Below are 12,768 nucleotides of genomic sequence, written 5' to 3' on the forward strand. Positions count from 1 at the left end.
AAGAGAAAGATGGTTAGGCATATATGAAACAAGTAGGTAATAACGATATTGCTCAACAATTTACCTTGTTTTTGATGGTATTTGCTTTACCTTCCATCTTAAGGATCATTTTGACCGTATTGTAAAAGTTGTAGCTATGCTCGTGCACTAGGCGGTGGTGACAACGACAGATTGATTGATATCGTGGGTCGAGTTGCGATTCGACTGACTTCATCTAGATCTTATCTGATTTAAGGTCAGTAGCATGGCAATTGGCTAAAGATCAAGAGACAAAAAGGATGAGAGATATTTCTAGCTAATTTTAGATTGCTGCTCATCTGTATCCATTGGCAAACTTATGTTTGATGCACCTTGTAGTATTTTTTAATCCTATAGTGCTTGACGCATTCGTTTAGCGCGCTGTGGTTGCTCGGTTGGCCGGGGAAAAAAAAATCCAAGAACACAAACTTTAGAGGGCCAAAAGCGCACTAATAAGAGACAAATTAACAACTAATTATTAAGATACTTGGTGGAAAATCAGGTCTGAAACAGTTCTAACCAATGGGAGGGTCCCATGTGGCCTGTGGTAGATGGTGTTCTGACATTAGGTTAAGAGCAACTTAATAGAAATATTTAGCCATCATCACTGTATTGCTAGATATATGTGGCACATGTATTGCAATAACAAATTAAATCGAATATAAGCGGCAAAACAAATCAATATATGGCAAGTGTAATATGAGTACAATTTCTCTAATAAAGAGCTCCTGTGCTTTCAGTTTTTTGCAAGTTTCTGAGTGCAAAAGCCATGCAACACAGACATTTCCTCCAATTGAAACCAAAAAATGAAACGCCCTGCAAACATTCTTGATTAAAAACACAAAATGAATAGACAAGTTCGACTATCTGACTTGTTAATGGCAACTGCAATTTAGTGTCTGAAAGTCTGCACCAAGTTTCAAACAAATATGTACACTTGCATGGTTTAACAAATTAAATATGTGAAAACCATGGAAAGCACAACTTAGAAACAGAGAAAATAGGATAGAACAAATGCCAAAGCTAGCCACTGTGGAAATATGGATGAGGTATGGACTATAATAACATGGGAAAATGTCAATAATAAACTTTTCTCCACAATTAATTGTTGTTATACAATATGCTCTGAATAATTTGAACCACAGCCATGTACAGAAAGATATAACCGTATATTTAATTGTATACAATCAGATGATAGCTGTACGCAGTTGCTTCTTGCTATAGATTTAGGCACACCTGGTGCATCCTGACATCCCTCCAAATCTGACATCCGAAGGACTGTATATTTGCATATGTCGTAGAGCTCTATTTGGTCTTACCTTCAACTTCCAGTGCTATTTCATTGCGACGTGTAAAAGGGAGTGTAAATGGAGGGTTAAACTGCAGAAGTACAGAGCAGGTGAAATCCACAATCAGAACTCCCCCATGAATTCATTCACTCCTACAAGAACATGTTAATTAAATTTTACCTGGATATTTGAAAAAAAAAAGGAAGTTTTTACCTGTGCAACTTCTACCAATGCATCCTCTTTCACTTGGAATTGAGTATCGCTTCTTAGAGCTTCTCGCAATTTGGTTTCTCGATGCTTAACATCTTCATCGTTAACAAAGCCTGATTCAAATGGTACACACAGCAGTCAATTTTCCAATGGTGGATCTCTCTTTTTTTTTTTTTTTTGAGAGAGAGAGAGAGTACCAACTGTTACAGTAATCAAAATCATGAAATATGAGATAAGTAGTTACACAGCCAACAAACCTATAAAACTTTGAAATAAAATGTAGAACATTAAACATTGACAATAGAAATTAGTATCTTTCTCTTTCTTTTTTAGTGAGAGAGAGAGAGAGAGGTGGGAAATTAATTTCTTATGCATGTAAATGAAGTGAATGATTTGCTGCTTATTTTCTTAAATTATTTTGCTCATCAAATAGAATGGACCAGCTAATTATATTAATGCAGTCATCTTGACCGATTAAACTAATTACCTTGTTTATGACACAATACAATCATCGGAGAACTGCTACAGGCTACAGCAAATTACAACTCATTTTCTAAAAAAATAAAATATAAAGAAATAAAGAAAACCGTTGATGCTAATAAAATTTTGTGATATATATCATAAACAGTTGATAGAGATTTAATATTGCCACTGGACCATTGTAATGCTGCATGTATGTATTCTCAGAAAAACTGCTGCGCAAATATAAGTGTGCTTTATAATCTAGAAGGCAAGTATAAAGTACAGTCTTGCGTAGAACAGTTGATTATAATAACAAAATTTTAAACATAATATTTGTGAAGATCCGACTGAAGTCGGCAAGGAGTGCCGACTTCAGTTGGTTCATCGTGGTCATCCCCACGACGACCACGCCGGCCGAACGGCCCGCGAATCTCCCGCAAACCCCCTCTCTTCCTCTCTCTCTTCGTGAAAAGGGTTGAGAAACCCTCAGAGGAGCCCCATCCCTCCCCACCCCTCTAAAAATTTAAGCTTTTTCCTCTTCCGCCGGAGCCACTGTCGTCGCCGGAGCCGCCATCGCCGCCGGAGAACCCACTCGTCGAAGACCGGAGGTGAGCAAGACAACATAGATCTATTTTTTTATGAATTTAAAGGAGAGAAACGATGGAAAATCAGTGGGTTTTACTTCCCCTGTTTTGGGGAATTTTCTTTGTGAGATTCGGCCGGCCGACGGCGGCCGGCCAGGGTCAATCCGGCCGAGATGAGTTCGGCCGGAGGTGGCGAACGGGGGTCGGGCTTCCCAGCCCCGACCTCCCTCTCTTTCTTCCTTTTCTTCTTCTCCTTCTTCTCTTCTTCTTCCCGTCTGGCGCCGCCTGTGAAGGTGGGGTAGCCGGCGGCGGCTGGCCGAGCGCCGCCGCCGAGGGCCACGGTCGGCCGCCGAGGGCCGACCGAAACCACCAGCCACCCCCCCCCCTCCCTTCTTCCTTTCCTCTTCTTCTTCTTCTTCTTCTCTTCCTTCTTCTTCTTCTCTTTCTTCTTCTTCTTCTTCTTTATTCGGCCTGGGTTTTTTCTTGCTTTGAGATCCGTGCCTCACTTGTGAACCAGACCTTGAACCGGGTTTAAACTGTGAACCGGTTCCACCTACTCCGTGAATTGGGTTTGATCTGGGTTTGAGTGAATGGGTTTTGATTAGGGTCTGAATCTGAGTCAGGAATTTGGGTTAGCCTGATGTGAGGATAATCTGGTTCATTAAGATTTGATCTGATCTGGTCTGATCAGATCTGGTTTGGGCTAGGGAACTGTTTTTGGGCTGAGTTGGGCCTGATTGGATCTGTGGGCTGGTTTGGGTTGGGCCCGAAATCTGATCTGAACCTGTTATCTGGTTTGGTTCAATTGGGCCTAATCTGTGTTGGGCCACAATTGACTTGGGTTTAAAGGGTTCTGATTTTAGGGTCTATGTTTGATCTTAGGGGCCCATTCTTGGATCTATGAACTTAGGAGTTTAAGAAATTGGAAATAGTTTAAAATTATGTTTCTTAGTTAATTAAATAATTAATATTATGTTTTAAACAGGGGTTCGTGATATCTGTGACAGGGATTCTTAAGCGAACCCAGGTAGGTGACCGTTGCTTTAAAGTAGAATTCTAACATGTATCTTGCATATGTTGATTTATTGATTCATTATTAGCAATATGTGTTAGAATTAAAATTAAATATTTAATTTCATAAATTGTTATGCGCTTTACTGCGGGGAGTATGATTATGATTTTGATATAGAAAGTTGATTTATTGATTTTCAAAATCCGCGTGACTATAGTCTAGACCCCGCCAATGGGATGATACGTTGGCCCTGTCGACTTGTACTGAGGAACTAGTTCCGACACCGCGACCACCGGTGATAGAATAGTGGCGGCACAGGGGTGCGTTTTGCTCTTCGGAGCGGCTCGGTGGAGCGTGAGTTTGGCACCAGGGGGTGCGGCACAGTGGTGCGTTGGCTCAGTGGAGCGGCTCTTCGGAGAGTTGTATTGGCACTTCGGTGTAACCATGCCACTGGGTGATGTGGCCGTAGTCATGCGGTTGAATTATTTTGAGTCTCGGATTGGGTTTACAGATTATTGTGTGGATTTTTGGATTTATGTGTTTAGCTGCTTTTATATGCATTATGACATGTTATATGACGACTTTATTGCATGATGTCGCCTACTGAGCTGTTAGCTCACTCCTACTATTTACATTTTTGCAGGTGATGATATATGATTATGGGGATTACGGGACGGAGTGATCATGATGTAGTTAACTAGTGGATATAGACTTTCTCTTTTGACTTATGTATATATGGACATTTGATCTGAAAACTGGAATTTATTTTTAATTAGTTATTAATAGTTGATCTGATTTATCTGCCTTGCGTGCCTGCGGGGTCCGCCCTGTAGGTGCGCGGCGTCTGCTCGCGCCACGGGCCCCGGGTTCGGGGCGTGACAGATTTATTGGTATCAGAGCATAGGTTAAAGATCACTAGGGACATTAAAACAAAATCATAATAAATATAATAATAAATAATAATAATTAAAAAAAAACTTAGGAATATAGGGACACATGTGAAGAAATGAGAGTGGGGTAGAAAATCTTATGGGTCGGTAAATCTAACACTAATGATGTGTATTCGGAAAAAAAAAAAAAAAGAAAGGGAATATAGGGACACATGTGAAGAAATGATAGTGGAGTAGAAAATTTTACAGTGGATGGATCTAACCCTGATGTTGTGTTATTTGTGTATGTATCAGCATGCCACCCCGCCGTGCACGTGTGGCACCTCGCCGCCTGATCGAGACTATCGGGAGTGATCCAGCCACTTCTCATCCGACTGAGAGAGTCCAGGAGGATGAGGCTGATCAGACAGTACTGGATGGACCAGATCATGGCCAGGAGAGCAGGATGGGAGGTCTGACCCAGGTGATGGAGCTGATCAGAGAGGTTGTTGGGTTAGTCCGACAGCAGAGGGGACCACAGCAGCTATTTCCCTCTGCTAGTTCTTCAGATCAGGGGAGGAGTATAGCAGAGTTCAGGAAGTTAGCTCCTCCGGCCTTCAAGGGAACTACCGATCCCCAAGAGGCCGAATGGTGGATAGATGAGATGGAGAAGGCCTTCAGGGCCATGGGTTGTACTGAGGAGGAGAAGATCAGATTTGCCACCTATATGCTTCAGGACCGGGCTCATCATTGGTGGGAGTCTGTAGAGAGGACCATGATGCAGGATGCAGGATCTGTGACCTGGCCGGGATTCCGCATGGCCTTCTACTCCAAGTATTTCCCTTCCAGTCGTATCAGGGAGCTGGAGAGGGAGTTTCTGAGCCTCTCTCAGGGGAGTATGACTGTGGAGGACTATGAGGCTGAGTTTGATCGGTTGTCCCGTTTTGCACCATCTCTTGTCCAAGACCCTAAATCTAGGATGAGTAGATTTGAGGAAGGACTGGGGCCTCGCCTGCGTCAGGGTTTAGCTGCTGTTCACTCGACTGATTATGATGACCTAGTTGACAGAGCTAAAAATATGGAGATCATCTGGAAGGAGACACAGGATGCTCAGAAAGGGAAGTCGAAGGGGACCAGGGACTTTGATTCTGACGGTGAGCGGCATCTGCGCCGACTTATGCAGTTCCGTCCAGGAGCAGGGCAGCGAGTTCCATATGGGAGGACTGCACCGGATCGCAGGGGGATATCAGGAGTGTGCTTCAGGTGTGGCCAGACTGGACATAGAGCTGTTGAGTGTCGTCAGACACGACCTGGTATTGGAGCATGTTTCAGGTGTGGTCAGCAGGGCCACCGGATAGCTGAGTGCCCTCAGACTCAGACTTTTTCTGGAGTTTGTTTCGGGTGTGGTCAGCCGGGTCACAGGATTTCCAGTTGTCCTCGTACTAGATCCGCGCAGAGGCCACCGACTTCTATAGCTCCTCGACGACAGACTTCCTTCACTCCAGTACAGGCTACCCAGTCAACTGTCCCCAGGCAGCAAAGGGGAGGAGGATCTCGTACCCAGGGACGAGTTTATGCACTGACCCAGCAGGATGCTCAGGCATCCAACACTGTAGTGACAGGTACACTGTTAGTATCTTCCACTTATGCTTATGTGTTATTTGATTCTGGTGCTACGCATTCTTTTATCTCATCTTCATATGTGCATAAGTGCGATTTACACTACTCTTCCTTAGAGAGGAAATTATGTATTAGTACTCCAGCTGGGGTTACGATGACAGTTAGTCAGATCTGCATTTCCTGTCCAGTACTAGTTGAGGATAGAGATTTGAGAGCTAATTTGATTGTTATGAATTTACGTGACTTTGATGTAATCCTGGGTATGGATTGGTTGGCTGCATACCACGCTACCATAGACTGTTTTCTGAAGAGGGTGACTTTCCGGATCCCGGGTACTGATGAGTTCAGTTTTATGGGTGATGACTGGGGTGTCTCTTCTCAGATAGTGTCTGCTATGCAGGGCATAAGATCTCTTAGAAAGGAGTTTTCCATCTTTATGGCCGCAATTGCAGATTCTGAGCAGTCTGAACAGAGAATTGAGGATATACCAGTAGTCAGTGAGTACCCTGATGTCTTTCCTGATGATCTGCCTGGCTTACCTCCTGATAGAGATGTCGAGTTTGCTATTGATATAATCCCTGGTACTGCACCTTTGTCTAAAGCTCCTTATAGAATGGCCCCTGCTGAACTAAAGGAGCTGAAGGACCAATTACAGGAGCTATTGGATCTAGGTTTCATTCGACCTAGTGTCTCTCCTTGGGGTGCTCCAGTATTATTTGTCAGAAAGAAAGATGGTAGCATGAGACTGTGTATTGATTACCGGGAAATTAATAAAGTGACTATTAAGAATAGGTACCCTCTACCCCGGATTGATGATTTATTTGACCAGCTTCAGGGTGCTCAGGTATTTTCCAAGATTGATCTTCGATCTGGATATCATCAGCTGAGGATAAAAGAGTCTGACATAGCCAAGACTGCCTTCCGTACCAGGTATGGACATTATGAGTTCCTTGTGATGCCTTTTGGTTTGACTAATGCACCAGCAGCGTTTATGGACCTGATGAACAGAGTATTTAAGCCTTTTCTGGATAAATTTGTCATAATATTTATTGATGATATTCTGATATATTCAAGGAGTCAGGCAGAGCATGAGCATCACTTGAAGATTATTTTGGAGACTCTGAGGCAGAATCAGTTGTATGGTAAATTAAAGAAATGTGAATTTTGGTTGGACAGGGTGATGTTTTTGGGGCATGTTATCTCTAAGGATGGAATTATGGTTGACCCAAAGAAGATTGAAGCTGTGGTTGACTGGAGCAGACCGAGTAATGTGTCTGAGATTCGCAGCTTCCTTGGACTAGCCGGTTATTACAGAAGGTTTGTTGAGGGCTTCTCTAGTATTGCTGGACCCCTGACTCGACTCACTCGCAAAGGAGTAAAGTTTGAATGGTCGGATCAGTGTGAGAAAAGTTTCAAGGAATTGAAACACCGTCTAGTATCAGCACCTATTCTGACCCTACCAGTTACCGGTACTGATTTTACCATTTACAGTGATGCTTCCAAGAAGGGTTTGGGTTGTGTGTTAATGCAAAATGGGAAGGTTATTGCTTATGCCTCCCGACAGCTTAAGCCCTATGAAGAGAATTATCCCACTCATGATCTTGAGCTTGCAGCTGTTGTTTTTGCCTTAAAGATCTGGAGACATTATCTGTATAGAGAGACATGCCAGGTATTCACTGATCATAAAAGTTTGAAGTATCTTTTCACTCAGAAGGAGCTGAACATGAGATAGAGAAGGTGGCTGGAATTACTGAAGGATTATGATTTATCTATACATTATCACCCTGGGAAGGCAAATGTGGTAGCAGATGCTCTAAGTAGAAAATCTTCAGGAAATGTTGCAGCCTTGATTACTACTCAGAGAAATATCCTGGAGGATCTGCAGGATGCTACCTTGAAGTTGGCAAACTTGCGAGTCCAGCCTACGCTCATTGACAGAATTAAGGCAGCGCAAGTGGATGACTCTCGGCTCCAGAAGATCAAGAAAGATGTTGAGTCTGGATCTCAGCCTGATTTTCATATACATGAGGATGGCTCATTGAGGTTCATTGGCAGAGTTTGTGTTCCAGATGATCCTAGTCTGAAGAAGGAAATTATGGAGGAGGCTCACAGTGCGGGATATACAGTGCATCCTGGTAGTACAAAAATGTATAGGGATCTGAAAGTTGTGTTCTGGTGGAACAATATGAAGAGAGAGATTGCCCAATTTGTATCTCAATGCTTAACTTGTCAGCAAGTTAAGATTGAGCATCAGAGACCAGCTGGTATGCTTCAGCCCCTGCCGATCCCAGAGTGGAAGTGGGAGCATATTACTATGGATTTTGTGTCAGGGTTACCTCGTACCCTTAGAGGTAATGATTCAGTCTGGGTGATTGTAGACAGATTGACCAAATCAGCACATTTCCTAGCATTTAAGACTGGGATGACACTAGAGAGATTTGCAGAGTTGTACATTGAGCAGATCGTGCGGCTGCATGGAGTTCCAGTATCTATAGTGTCTGACAGAGACTCCCGATTTGTGGCTCATTTCTGGGGCAGTTTGCACAAAGCTTTGGGGACCACTCTTAGCTTCAGTACAGCTTTTCATCCACAGACAGATGGGCAGTCCGAGAGGACCATTCAGATTCTGGAGGATATGCTGAGAGCCTGTTCTATTGACATGAGGGGTTCTTGGGATCATCATTTGCCGTTGGTAGAGTTTGCTTATAACAATAGCTACTAGGCAAGTATTCAGATGGCTCCTTATGAGGCGTTGTATGGTAGGAAGTGTAGATCACCTATCTGTTGGGATGATGTGGGGGAGAGGGAAATTCTGGGTCCAGAGATTATTCAGCAGACAGTGGAGAAGGTTCAGCTGATCAGAGAACGACTTCGGGCAGCTCAGAGCAGACAGAAGAGTTATGCTGATATCAGGAGGCGGGATCTGGAATTCCAAATCGGAGATCATGTTTTTCTCAGAGTGTCCCCTTCTAAAGGGGTAATGCGATTTGGAGTTCGGGGTAAGCTCAGCCCGAGATATGTGGGACCATTCGAGATTCTCGAGAGAGTTGGAGCTGTTGCTTATAAGCTGGCACTTCCACCTGCTTTATCGGGGGTCCATTCTGTTTTCCATGTCTCTATGTTGAGAAGGTATATTGCTGATCCAAGTCATATGATTGAAGTAGCACCTTTACAGCTCCGTGCAGATCTTTCTTATGTTGAGCAGCCTATCCGTATAGTGGATAGGAAGGACCAAGTTTTGAGGAGGCGCACGATTCCTTATATAAAAGTGCAGTGGAGCAATCATAGTGAGAGAGAAGCTACCTGGGAGCTGGAAGAGGAGATGAGAGAGAAGTTTCCTGCCTTGTTCTCGGATTGAGGTATGTTTTAATTTCGAGGACGAAATTTCTTTTTAGTTAGTTAGAGTGTGAAGATCCGACTGAAGTCGGCAAGGAGTGCCGACTTCAGTTGGTTCATCGTGGTCATCCCCACGACGACCACGCCGGCCGAACGGCCCGCGAATCTCCCGCAAACCCCCTCTCTTCCTCTCTCTCTTCGTGAAAAGGGTTGAGAAACCCTCAGAGGAGCCCCATCCCTCCCCACCCCTCTAAAAATTTAAGCTTTTTCCTCTTCCGCCGGAGCCACTGTCGTCGCCGGAGCCGCCATCGCCGCCGGAGAACCCACTCGTCGAAGACCGGAGGTGAGCAAGACAACATAGATCTATTTTTTTATGAATTTAAAGGAGAGAAATGATGGGAAATCGGTGGGTTTTACTTCCCCTGTTTTGGGGAATTTTCTTTGTGAGATTCGGCCGGCCGACGGCGGCCGGCCGGGGTCAATCCGGCCGAGATGAGTTCGGCCGGAGGTGGCGAACGGGGGTCGGGCTTCCTAGCCCCGACCTCCCTCTCTTTCTTCCTTTTCTTCTTCTCCTTCTTCTCTTCTTCTTCCCGTCTGGCACCGCCTGTGAAGGTGGGGTAGCCGGCGGCGGCTGGCCGAGCGCCGCCGCCGAGGGCCACGGTCGGCCGCCGAGGGCCGACCGAAACCACCAGCCACCCCCCCCCCTCCCTTCTTCCTTTCCTCTTCTTCTTCTTCTTCTTCTCTTCCTTCTTCTTCTTCTTCTTCTTTATTCGGCCTGGGTTTTTCCTTGCTTTGAGATCCGTGCCTCACTTGTGAACCAGACCTTGAACCAGGTTTAAACTGTGAACCGGTTCCACCTACTCCGTGAATTGGGTTTGATCTGGGTTTGAGTGAATGGGTTTTGATTAGGGTCTGAATCTGAGTCAGGAATTTGGGTTAGCCTGATGTGAGGATAATCTGGTTCATTAAGATTTGATCTGATCTGGTCTGATCAGATCTGGTTTGGGCTAGGGAACTGTTCTTGGGCTGAGTTGGGCCTGATTGGATCTGTGGGCTGGTTTGGGTTGGGCCCGAAATCTGATCTGAACCTGTTATCTGGTTTGGTTCAATTGGGCCTAATCTGTGTTGGGCCACAATTGACTTGGGTTTAAAGGGTTCTGATTTTAGGGTCTATGTTTGATCTTAGGGGCCCATTCTTGGATCTATGAACTTAGGAGTTTAAGGAATTGGAAATAGTTTAAAATTATGTTTCTTAGTTAATTAAATAATTAATGTTTATGTTTTAAACAGGGGTTCGTGATATCTGTGACAGGGATTCTTAAGCGAACCCAGGTAGGTGACCGTTGCTTTAAAGTAGAATTCTAACATGTATCTTGCATATGTTGATTTATTGATTCATTATTAGCAATATGTGTTAGAATTAAAATTAAATATTTAATTTCATAAATTGTTATGCGCTTTACTGTGGGGAGTATGATTATGATTTTGATATAGAAAGTTGATTTATTGATTTTCAAAATCCGCGTGACTATAGTCTAGACTTCGCTAATGGGATGATACGTTGGCCCTGTCGACTTGTACTGAGGAACTAGTTCCGACACCGCGACCACCGGTGATAGAATAGTGGCGGCACAGGGGTGCGTTTTGCTCTTCGGAGCGGCTCGGTGGAGCGTGAGTTTGGCACCAGGGGGTGCGGCACAGTGGTGCGTTGGCTCAGTGGAGCGGCTCTTCGGAGAGTTGTATTGGCACTTCGGTGTAACCATGCCACTGGGTGATGTGGCCGTAGTCATGCGGTTGAGTTATTTTGAGTCTCGGATTGGGTTTACAGATTATTGTGTGGATTTTTGGATTTATGTGTTTAGCTGCTTTTATATGCATTATGACATGTTATATGACGACTTTATTGCATGATGTCGCCTACTGAGCTGTTAGCTCACTCCTACTATTTACATTTTTGCAGGTGATGATATATGATTATGGGGATTACGGGACGGAGTGATCATGATGTAGTTAGCTGGTGGATATAGACTTTCTCTTTTGACTTATGTATATATGGACATTTGATCTGAAAACTGGAATTTATTTTTAATTAGTTATTAATAGTTGATCTGATTTATCTGCCTTGCGTGCCTGCGGGGTCCGCCCTGTAGGTGCGCGGCGTCTGCTCGCGCCACGGGCCCCGGGTTCGGGGCGTGACAATATTCTAAATCATTGAATTTCATAGAAGTAGCAACCTGAAAAGGCCATGACTGCCACAATTTTCCGAGGCACCTCCTTGATGGTAACAGATGGATCTTTTGGCAATGGCAAGTTGGCACCATACTTCGAAGGCATCACAAATGACATCTGCCACTTACCCTGATCACCTGACTGACCATCATTAACCCCGTTCAAAGTATGTCTAATTTGAGAAGGTAGTAATATACATAGGCTGAAAGCTGTGTGAATAATAAGAATGAAAGAGATCACAGAGCTGAAGTATTATTTAGAATGGAAACTTGCCTGCTTAGTTATCACAGGTGTTGTCATATCCATTTTCTCTCCACCAGATTGAACCTTTCGAATGAATACTGGAGTTGTCATTTCCATTTGTTCACTTGCAGTATTCTGCAATAGTACAAAGGATAGGATCAAGACTTGTGTAAGTGACAGGAACTCCCACAATTTTCTCCCTTCCAAGAGAAGCACAAACATGCTCATGTACCTTACCAAATAGGTACGAAGCCAGGACATTAAAAGCTTAAGAGGAGCCATTGAAATCAAACCCAGTTTTCCCAGGCATTGTGGCCTCGGCAATAAAATAAGGCTGTTTGACAATTCCACATCTTGATTATGAATACAGATATCAAGAAAAGAGCCTGATAATCGAAACTGACAAATCCCGAGCAAGAACTTAGCAAGACCATGTTGTGCTAATTAATCACTACCAAGATATTCATAAAATAGACCTAAACTTAAACCAGATATTTGATATTACAAACTTCATATTTGTGATGATGATAAAGAGTTATTGAACAAAATATCTTGAGGGTTAACTAAATTGCTAGTTCAATAAGGATAACTCCTCTCAGACTTCAGATTTTGTGCACCAGGCTTTCAATCAGAGGGATACTGCACTTGAAATAAAACATAAGAGAATATCTTCCACTAAACTGAACTAATAAAAATTTCACAAAACTTTATGTTTTCTTACCCTACAAAATCAGCACAAATGTTGCACTTCAAATACAATTTCCAAAAAATGGAGTAGTAATCACAATGCAAATATCAGTTTTATTTTAATTCTTCAGATGAATTAGACCTCGCTGGCCAACCAATTTAGACGGAAGAGGCCTGGGAGGCTAGGGCCAGGACGAGGGAGATGTGAG

The 12,768-nt window shown here is 43.7% G+C and overlaps 1 pseudogene across 1 annotated transcript; it reads right to left on the reverse strand.

Annotated features, from left to right (window-relative positions):
- Positions 1-31: 31 nt before the first annotated feature.
- On the reverse strand, positions 32-12,386 carry LOC120112999 (heme-binding-like protein At3g10130, chloroplastic; annotated as a pseudogene). Its single transcript, XR_015977508.1, has 6 exons — positions 12,382-12,386; positions 12,105-12,225; positions 11,903-12,007; positions 11,635-11,770; positions 1,521-1,630; positions 32-1,398 (listed from the first exon to the last, which is right to left on the reverse strand). The product of XR_015977508.1 is annotated as a heme-binding-like protein At3g10130, chloroplastic (transcript).
- Positions 12,387-12,768: the final 382 nt, after the last annotated feature.

The sequence above is a fragment of the Phoenix dactylifera genome, chromosome 4 (genome assembly GCF_051530095.1).
Source record: "Phoenix dactylifera cultivar Ajwa chromosome 4, Ajwa_hap1_PhDact_Kaust_v1.1, whole genome shotgun sequence".
Classification (NCBI taxonomy): domain Eukaryota; kingdom Viridiplantae; phylum Streptophyta; class Magnoliopsida; order Arecales; family Arecaceae; genus Phoenix; species Phoenix dactylifera.